Source organism: Mirounga leonina, unplaced genomic scaffold (genome assembly GCF_011800145.1).
Source record: "Mirounga leonina isolate KUSES-001 unplaced genomic scaffold, KU_Mleo_1.0 Mir_172, whole genome shotgun sequence".
In the NCBI taxonomy this organism is placed as follows: domain Eukaryota; kingdom Metazoa; phylum Chordata; class Mammalia; order Carnivora; family Phocidae; genus Mirounga; species Mirounga leonina.
Window position 1 is genome coordinate 14,638,155 of NW_023270442.1, and position 9,488 is coordinate 14,647,642.

The following is a 9,488-nucleotide window of genomic DNA, read 5'->3' on the forward strand; positions in this document are numbered from 1 at the left end:
TCAGCATCAACCCTGAAAACTACTGCAGAGACTCTAAGTAAAAATATTGGCAAACCAAATTCAACAACTCCTAAATCAACATTATAGCTGAACAAATACAATAATAAGTTTATCCCAGGAATACCAGGTTGGTTTAACGTGGTGTAATTTAAGAAATTTGATGTCTATAAGTAACATAGTAGTAGTAGTAATATTAATATTATGATGTAGTGATTAATTTTATGTTACAACTTGACTGGGCCACAGGGTGCCCAGATATTTGGTCAAACATTATTCTGGGTGTTTCTGTGAAGGTGTTTTCAGATGAGATTCACATTGACATCTACAGACTAAGTAGAGCAGATTGCATCAATGTAGGTGGGCCTTCCCCAATCAGTTGCAGACCTGAATAGAACAAAAGTCTGACTCTCTCTCAAGTAAGAGAGAATTTTCCAGCCTGAGAGCCTTTGAAATGGGACATAGGCTCTTCCTCATTCTAAAGCAGTCTGCTGGCCCTTAGACCAAAATCGGGACATCATCTCTGTAGATTTTCTATTTGTCAGTCTCCATAACCAAGCGATCCAATTCCTTAAAATACATATTTTCATAATCTCCTATTTGTACTGTTTCTCTGGAGAGAAATGCAGATGGTAGTGTTATCAAATGTACTTAAGTGATTCATTTTAATTTTTTTTTTTTTTTAAGATTTTATTTATTTGCGAGAGAGAGAATGAGAGACAGAGAGCATGAGAGGGAGGAGGGTCAGAGGGAGAAGCAGACTCCCTGCTGAGCAGGGAGCCCGATGTGGGACTCAATCCCAGGACTCCAGGATCATGACCTGAGCCGAAGGCAGTCGCTTAACCAACTGAGCCACCCAGGCGCCCCAAGTGATTCATTTTAAAGGAGAAAAACCATATAAGCATTCATTTCTTTATTTAGTCAACATTTACGTATTGAACACCTATTCTGTGTGTGCAGACACTGTTTTAGACACAGTGAGAGAGGGATCAACAAAGCGGACAAAAATCTCTTTTCTGATGGAACTTACGTTCAGTTTGGTGGGAAGAGGGGGAGAAGGACCCCAGTGGTCAACAAGATAAATAACATTCCTAATATGTTAAAAATGTAGAAGTGCTATGGCAAAAATCAAGCAGAGAAGGGGGATAGAGAGTGTTGGCCCGGGGTTGGAGGAGGTTGTAATTTTAAATAGGGTGGCAGGGGAAACTCTCACTGAAAAAGTGAGATTTCAGTGAAGGTCTTAAGGAAGCGAGGAGCAAGTAATTCAGGCACCTGGGAGGAGGCAGAGGCAGCTACAAATGCCAGGACCCTAGGATGGGAAAGATCTGGTGGGAGGAGAAGGAAATCAGTTACTCTGGCTGGGAAGAACGAACAGGAAGTGGAAGGAAGACAAAGGAAGTGCTCAAGAGATGGGGGAAAGATCTTGTAGGTACTTTCATAAGACCTTGTAAGATGGGAAAAAAGGGATGGTGTTAAATAGGAATGACTTATATTTAATGTGCTCATGGTGGTTACCATGTTGAGAACTAGTTGAAGATGCTGAAGAAAGGAGACTAGTCAGGAGGCCAAATGGAAATGGTGTTGGTTCGGACTAAGAGGGCATCACAGGAAATGGTGTTAAGTGGTCAGAGTCTGGATTATATTCATGTGTATTTAAAGTCGTGTTTATTAAGGTATAATTTATATTCGATAAAATTTATCTCTTTGAGGTATAACATTTGAGGAATTTTGACAAATGTACAGTCACGTAGTCATAATCATAATAAAGATACAGAATCTTTCCTTCACTTCAAAATTTCCAATGTGCTCCTTTGTAACCATCTGTTCTCCTAACCTTAGCCCCCAGCAACCACTAAGCTGATTTCTGTCCATATAGTTTCACCTTTTCCAGAATGCTACACGAATGGAATCATATAGTATGCAGCCTTTTACATTTAGTTTCCTTCACTTGGCTTAAGGATTTGGAGATTCATATGTGTTGTTTTAGGTACCAGTAGCTTGTTCCTAATATTGCTGGTTAGTATTTCATAATGGATGTGCCATGATATTTATCTGTCACTAGTTGATAGACATTAACATTTACTTTAGGTCTTTACTTTACTTTAGGTTACTTTAAGGTTTAACTTAGGGTTCTTATAAATAAAATTGATAAAAACATCCAATTACACATCTTTGTGTGGACCTATGTTTTCATTTTTATCAGGTTAATACTTAGGACTAGTTATAGTTGTATGCTTAAATGTATAAGAGGGGTGCCTGGGGGGCTCAGTCGGTGAAGCGTCTGCCTTCGGCTCAGATCATGATCCCGGGGTCCTGGGATTGAGTCCCGTGTCGGGCTCCATGCTTCACGGGAAGCGTGTTTCTCCCTCTCCCACTCCCCCTGCTTGTGTTCCCTCTCTCGCTGTCTCTCTCTCTGTCAAATAAATAAATAAAATCTTAAAAATAATAAAATAAAAACAAAAGCGAATATAGAATGTTTTATCATACTGGTAGAAAACAGAAGGGGAAAATTCTTTAAGAAAAAAAAGCTGCTAAAAAAAAAACAAAGCTGGAGGTATCACAGTTCCAGAGTTGAAGTTATATTACAAAACAGTAGTAATTAAAACAGTATGGTACTGGCATAAAAATAGACACAGAGATCAATGGAATATAGTAAAAAAAAACCAGAAATAAACACACAATTATATGGTCAACTAATCTTTGACAAAGAAGGCAAGAATATACAATGGGAAAAAGACAGTCTCTTTAACCAACAGTGTTGGGAAAACTGACAGCAACATGCAAAAGAATGAAACTGGACCACTTTCTTACACCATCCACAAAAATAAACTCAAAATGGATTAAAGACATAACTAAATGTAAGACCTGAAACCATAAAAAATCCTAAAAGAGGGCATAGGCAGTAATTTCTCTGACATCTGCTGTAGCAACATTTTTCTAGATATGTCTCCCGAGGCAAGGGAAATAAAAGCAAAAATAAACTATCGGGACTATATCAAAATTAAAATTTTCTGCACAATGAAGGAAACAATCAATAAAACTCAAAGGCAACCTATTGAATGGGAGAAGATGTTTGCAAATGATATATCTGATAAAGGGTTAGTATCCAAAATATATAAAGAACTGATACAACTCAACACCAAAAAACCAAATAATCTGATTTAAAAATAGGCAGAAGACATGAACAGACATGACATGAACAGACATTTCTCCAAAGAAGACCTACAGATGGCCAGCAGACACATGAAAAGATGCTCAACATCATTGATCATCAGGGAAATGCAAATCAAAATTACAATGAGATGTCACCTCACACTTACCAGGATGGCTAAAATCAACAATACGAAAAACAACAGGTGTAGATACGGATGTGGAGAAAAAGGAAACCTCATGCACTATTGGTGGGAATGCAAACTGGTGCAGCCACTGTGGAAAACTGTATGGAGGGTCCTCAAAAAATTAAAAATAGGGCGCCTGGGTGGCTCAGTTGGTTAAGCGACTGCCTTCAGCTCAGGTCATGATCCTGGAGTCCCTGGATCGAGTCCCGCATTGGGCTCCCTGCTCGGCAGGGAGTCTGCTTCTCCCTCTGACCCTCCCCCCTCTCATGTGCTCTCTCTCATTCTCTCTCTCTCAAATAAAATTAAAAAAAAATCTAAAAAAAAAAAAATTAAAAATAGAGCTACCCTATGGTCCAGTAATCATACTACTAGGTATTTACCCAAAGAATGTGAAAGCACTAAATCAAAGGGATACATGCACCCTGATGATTATTGCAGCATTATCTCCAATAGCCAAACTATGGAAACAGCCCAAGTGTCCATCGATAGATGAATGGATAAAGAAAATATATATATATAGATAGATAGATATAGATACAGATATAGATATAGATATCTATATATGCACAGTGGACTATTATTCAGCTATAAAAAAGAATGAAATCTTGCCATTTGCAACAATATGGATGGAGTTAGAGAGTATAATGCTAAGTGAAATAAGTCAGACAAAGACAAATACCATATGATTTCACTCATATGTGGAATTTAAGAAACAAAACAAATGAGCAAAGAAAAAAAAAAAGGAGAGAGAGACAAACCAAGAAACAGACTCTTAACTACAGAGAATAAACTGATGGTCACCAGAGGGGAGGTGGGTGGAAGGATGGGTGAAATAGATGATGGGGATTAAGGAGTACACTTATCATGATGAAAAATAAATTAAACAAATAAATAGGGAAAAAAGAAAAAAGCTGTTAAACAGAAGTCAAAAAAATAATATAGTAGAAATGTATCTAACTATACCAATAATAATTTCTTAAACAGGATATGTACACACTGAAAGACTAAGATTATCACACTGAGTAACAAAATTAAATCTAACTCTATGCTGCTTACAAAATACTCATCTAAAATAAAACCAAATGTGGGGTGCCTGGGTGGCTTAGTTGGCTGAGCATCTGCTTTCAGCTCAGGTCATGGTCCTGAGTCCTGGGATCGAGCCCCACATCAGGCTCCCGGCTCAGAGGGGCATCTGCTTCTCCCTCTCCCTTTACCACTCCCACTGCTTGTGCTCTCTCTCTTGTTAAATAAATAAAATCTTTAAAAAAAATAAAATAAAACCAAATCAAAAGTTGAAAATTAAATAATGAAAAAATATATTCAGTAAATACTAAACCACAGAAATCTAAGGTATCGATATCAACATACAAAACAGTAAAAATTCAGGATATTAGTAGGATATCAAGTTCACATAATTTTTAAAATTTTTTTAAAAAAATTTTATTTATTTATTTGACAGAGACAGAGCAAGAGAGGGAACACAAGCCGGGGGAGTGTGAGAGGGAGAAGCAGGCTCCCCGTTGAGCAGGGAGCCTGATGCAATGCGGGGCTCGATCCCAGGACCCCGGGACCACGACCTGAGCCGAAGGCAGATGCTTAACATCTGAGCCACCCAGGCTCCCCGAGGTCACATAATTTAATAAAATGAAGATATTAAAGTTATGGCTTTGTATGTGTGTAAACACATAGACTTAAAAAAAAAAAGGCAATACTGGTGGATTTACAAGAAATTGGGAGATCCATATGAAGAGGAATTGGGTTGTGGGAGAGGTTTAAAAACCTTCTCTCAGAAACTGATATAGCTTTTCCTCTTCAAAAACATTCTAAGGTTACTTTTAAACATGAAGGCATGAATTCCTTGAGGAAGGTCACGCTCTGCATATTTCAGGGATCTCTCCTGGGCTGCAAGGGGAAGGAGATTTTCACTGAAGCTACATTTCTTTTGCTTTCGTTTTCCTCATCAAAAAGATCACAGGAGGGGCACCTGGGTGGCTCAGTCAGTTAAGCATCTGCCTTCGGCTCAGGTCATGATCCCAGGGTCCTGGGATCAAGCCCTGCATCAGGCTTCCTGCTCCGCTGGAAGCCTGCTTCTCCCTCTCCCACTCCCCCTGCTTGTTTTCCTGCTGTCGCTCTCTCTCTCTCTGTCAAATAAATAAATAAAATCTTAAAAAAAGAAAAAAAAGAAGACCACAGGAGCCAACAGAGGGTTCCCAGTGGTCAACGCTGGAACTTCTGAGCTGCAAAATAAAGTAATATTGGGTTATAACCCAAAGTATCAAGTAAATATCCACAAGTCCATATGGATATAAGTAAATGATTGGATAAATTTATAAATGAGGAAGAAGAGACTAAATCTCCCATGCACAAATATTCCAAAGGATTGATGCAGCTACCGTACCTCTAAGGAGAGAGAGTCTAACTCCCCATATTGGGAGTGACTCCCTTCTAAACTCTACAGTGTAGAAAGAGAGGGGAAAAGACTAACTTTGGACAGGAGAAACCTGACCAACTCTACCTCTGGCGGCTGACCAAAGCCACCCAGTCATCAATCATGTTGACAGAATGTACACGTGCCCTGATGTGCTGAAAATAGCACTTGACCTCTGTGCCTTCCTCCCAGTAACTTATAACCCAGTCTTTTTTTTTTAAATTAAAGATTTTATTTACTTATTTGAGAGAGAGAGAGAGAGCACAAGCAGGAGGAGGGGCAGAGGGAGAGGGAGAAGCAGGTTCCCCGCTGAGCAGGGAACCCTACATGGGGCTCGATCCCAGGACTCGGTGATCATGACCTGAGCCCAAGGCAGACACTTCACCGACTGAGCCACCCAGGGGTGCCAAAAAGGAAAAAAAATTAAATGAACCAACTACTGGCACACACAGAAAGATAGATCAATCTCTCTAATAGGGAGTTGAAAAAAAGAAGCCGGACAAGCTTATATTGTATGATTTCTCACATATAGGATTCTTAGGCTGGCGACTCTGGCGTGAGAATTTAGGAAAGAGTTTCTTTTGGGGAAAGTGCAGCGGCCGATGCTGTCATGGCAGGTAAGCCGATGACCTTACCTGAGGGGCTTCGGGAATGTAATTCACATTTTCTTTCTTGCGCCAGTCGGTGGTTCCACGGATATGTTCGCTTCCTGCCCATTAGTTGAGCCGACACTCATCACCTGTGAGCTACATTGTGCAATCGGACAAAAGTGAACGGTGGGAAGAAAGCAAAAACACACGAGGAATGAAATCAGAATGTGTGTCCCCACGGATGAATACTAAAAAATGTTGACTTTTAAAAAAGTAATTGGCCAAATCATACCTAAGATATACCAGTTTTTTAAGTTTACCATTGGTAGAACAAACTATGTCTCTGTTCTGTGAAAGGGAGTTTTATATAAAAAGACCTCCGAAGGCCAAAGGAGCCTTAAGACAAAAAAAGGCCACCAAAACCGGCTTGACGAGAAACGGTTTCTTAAGAGGATTTACGGACAGAAGCGTGTCTTGTACATGGCCGCAAGTCAAGGAGGGCTCCCCAATCCCACCTCCCTTAGGACTAGCTTTTATAACCCTAGGGGCTGGGAGTACAGCAGAGGGACCACCTTAGAGGGCCATGTTGGAAAATAGGTGTGTCATTGTCCTGTCCCCAGGGCAGATCAAGGATGTTATGCCTTGAAGGTGTACTTAAAGGTGTGGTTAAACAAAAGGAAAGAATGTGGTGTGGAGGAGGTGGGGGGTGAGGTGGGGGTGGGGGGGCTTGGGGGACTTGCTGTGCACCAGCATGTTTCAGATCACAGGCCGGTCAGCCGGCATGGCGGATTTGTCCAAGATGACATTAGTCTGGTTCACACAATCTTGCTTGCAGACTTAGAAAATTTAGTCTAACTATATAGAAACACACATGAGATTATAAATACCAAATCCATGATAGCAGTTACCTCTGCAGAGGGAGGAAGGGAAATAAAATCAAGGAAGAGGGGATAGAGGGTCTCACTTCTACCTATAATATTTTATATATATAAAAAATCTGAAGCACAAATTGCAAAATATTAAGTTATGATACAGCTGGGTTCAGCTACCCGGGTAATCATGATATTATTCTCTATTTTTTTTTAGAGTTTGGAAATATATACATATGTGCGTGTATGTATATACCTGTAAGAACATGTAACAGCCTAGGGGCGCCTGGGTGGCTCAGTCGGTTAAGCGTCTGCCTTCCGCTCAGGTCATGGTCCCAGGGTCCTGGGATCGAGCCCCACATCAGGCTCCCTGCTAAGTGGGGAAGTCTGCTTCTCCCTCTCCCTCTGCTTCTCCCCCGCACTTGTGCATGCACACTCTCTCTCTCTGAAATAAATAAAAATCTTTAAATAAATAAATAAAAAAAGAACATGTAACGGCCTAGGAGAATTAATAAGCATTTTATGATCAACACTTGGCCTCCATGTTGCTGAGGATGAATGGATCCATAGATTCTTGGCAATACAGAAACTGTTAGGTTCTTTTTTAAGAGGAGTTCTAATTCAAAGACTAATGACCTTTGCATTTCACCAGCCCCTTGTTAACATCATATCTTTCATGAAATGTAATTTCGAAGTTTTCTGGAAGACAAATTACATCTGCTGATAAGGCTCTTTAGAACCACTGGGAACAGTCAGATGCTGGAAGTCAATGAGCAATGAGAAACCAACCCAGTGGCTCATTCATTCACTCTGAAGCATGAACCGAGCACCCACATGGTCCACGTGAGATGTGACGGGGCTTGAACGAGGCTGGCTACAGAGGAGAGATAGAAGTAAATAGCTCTGAGAAGCATTTTGAGGCAGAGCTGTCCCAAGTCCCTGAATGGCTCTAAATGATGTGGCTGAGCCCAAGCAGCGAGAAGAATCAAGGAGGACAGGAAGAATTGACTTGAGTGACCATGGGGAGGCTGGGTCATTAACTGAGATGGGGACCAGGGGGAAAGTTTTAAGAAGTTTGTCTTTCAAAAGTGTGAAGTTGGGGATGCCTTTCAAAGTCCAAGCCTAGATGTGGGCAACTGTATGTTGAATCTGAAGCTCGGAGAGGAGTCAGGCTAGAGACATAGACTTGGGTGTCATCAGCGTATTGATGGTACTTCGTGGCATGGGACTTGCTGAGACCCCCCTTGGAGAAGAGAGGTCTGAGGATCAAGTCTTGAGATGCTCCAGTGATTAGTTTCATAGAGGAGCCAAATGAGATAAGCAAAGGCTTTTTTTTTTTTTTTTGACAGAGAGAGAGAGAACAAGCATGGGGAGCTGTAGAGGGAGAAGGAGAAGCAGGCTCCCCACCGAGTAGGGAGCCTGACATGGGACTCGATCCCAGGACTCTGGGATCATGACCCGAGCCAAAGGCAGACACCTAACCAACTGAATCACCCAGGTGCCCGAAGCAAAAGCTTTTGATTCAGAATTTGCGGTAGCAAGGGAGTTGGCCACCATCACTTGCATTTGGGCAGAGACTCAAAGGCAGACAGAAGAGTGGGAAAACTTCATAGCGGACCAAAGAGAAGACTTCAGGCATGCCCTGATTGGACGTTGATGGCTTAGGGAAACGGTAGGTGGGCTAGCTAGAAGTGGGGTGTCCTACGTGATTGGTTAGGAGTAAATATTTGGCTTTCTCTTGTTGGTCCTAAATTGGAAGCAGGCACACAAATTCTGGAAGCTGTCAGTTATTAGTCAAGTCCTGGCCGTTTGGGGCCAAGTGTTGCGGAAGTTATTGATTATCTTTCTGTACTGTGACCAGAGATCAGTCTGGCTTCCAGCAAGCTGGCTTCCTAGGAAGGCTGCTGCAGGCTGTGGGTCAGGGCTCTATCTCGAGAGATGATCTGGCCATTGTCCATTTGCATATTCAGTCTCTAGGAGAATAAAGCAGGAACCGAGACTAAGAAGGAACAGCTGGAGAGGTGGCAGGAAAGGCAAAAGAGAGTCTTGTCCTGGAAGTCAGGAAAATAACGTGTCTCAAACAGGAGGGGTTGGTTAACTCTGGCAAATGTCACTGTCATGTCTGATAAGCTGAGGACACAAAAGCAGGTCCAGGTTTCCCAGATGAGAAAGACACATGACCATCCTTCTTGCTGAATCCTCCAATGTGAGAAATGTTTTCTGGTGGTAACGGTGGAAATGGGAACCAACAGGGTGAGCTAGCAAG